Source organism: Otolemur garnettii, unplaced genomic scaffold (assembly GCF_000181295.1).
Source record: "Otolemur garnettii isolate 467f Iridium unplaced genomic scaffold, OtoGar3 scaffold00105, whole genome shotgun sequence".
NCBI classification, from domain to species: Eukaryota; Metazoa; Chordata; class Mammalia; order Primates; family Galagidae; genus Otolemur; species Otolemur garnettii.
In genome coordinates this window covers 5787115-5788199 of record NW_003852500.1, presented here as the reverse complement: position 1 = coordinate 5788199, position 1085 = coordinate 5787115, and positions in this window count along the sequence as shown.

The following is a 1085-nucleotide window of genomic DNA, read 5'->3' as shown; positions in this document are numbered from 1 at the left end:
GGGAGGGGGGAGGATGGGTGAAGAGAATGATATTGTGGGGACCACGCCTATAATTTATCCTATTAGGGTACATGTGAATTGTCTAAAGGTTGAATATAAATGTCTTAACACAACAATTATGAGAAAGACATGATGGCTATGTTAGCCAGTTGGATGAGAGTTTTCCAAACTGCATATGGAAGCAACACACTGTATCCTATGATAGAATTAATGTACACAATTATGATCTAATAAAAAATAAATTAAAAAAAAAAAGAACAGAGTGCTCTAACTTATTTCAAAACGGTTCCTTTTCCTCTTCTCGGGAAGAGATTTTCCTCTGGTATTCACAGTGAAGACCAGAGAACTCCTAGAGGGAAAACTCACAAAAATGTGGGCACACTCCTGGGATTGGCTCCCCCTGGAGATTTTAACTCTCATGCTTGTCTGCTTGTCCTTGCTGAGCCTCTAGTAACTTCTCGGTTACAGTTTAGCTTTCCCCACCTGGGCACTGGTGACTTGCATGAGGTCTCTGCTCCTATAAATTGTGATTCCTTGCATCCACTTGTCTGTCTTCCCAATGTTGGGGCAGCTGTTTGCCCTGTGACCTAATTTCTCTGATGGGTCTAAAAAGAGTTATTGATTTTTCAGTTTGTTCAGCAAGTGTTTTACTTATTGTTAGGACATATTGGTGATGTCCACGCTCCTTGTATGTTGTTATGTTGGGCTGGAAACCAAAATAGTTCAATATATAAGTCACCCCGGGTAGAGTGTAGTGGTGTTATTATAGTTCACTGCAACCACAAACTCCGGGGCTCAAGTGATTCTCCTGCCTCAGCCTCCTGAGTAGCAGGGACTACAGGTACCACCTGCCACTATGCCCAGCTAATTTTCCTATTTTTAGCAGATTTGGGGGTCTCACTCTTGTTCAGGCTGGTCTTGAACTCCTGAGCTCAAGCAACCCACCTGCCTTGGCCTCCTATCTGTAATCTGCTAGGATTACAGATAGGAGCCATTGCGCCCATCCAAATCTTCATGGTTGGGAGGAGATGGAGAATGACTCTGACAGCCCTCCGTACCATAGAGAGGTTTGCTGACCACCATGC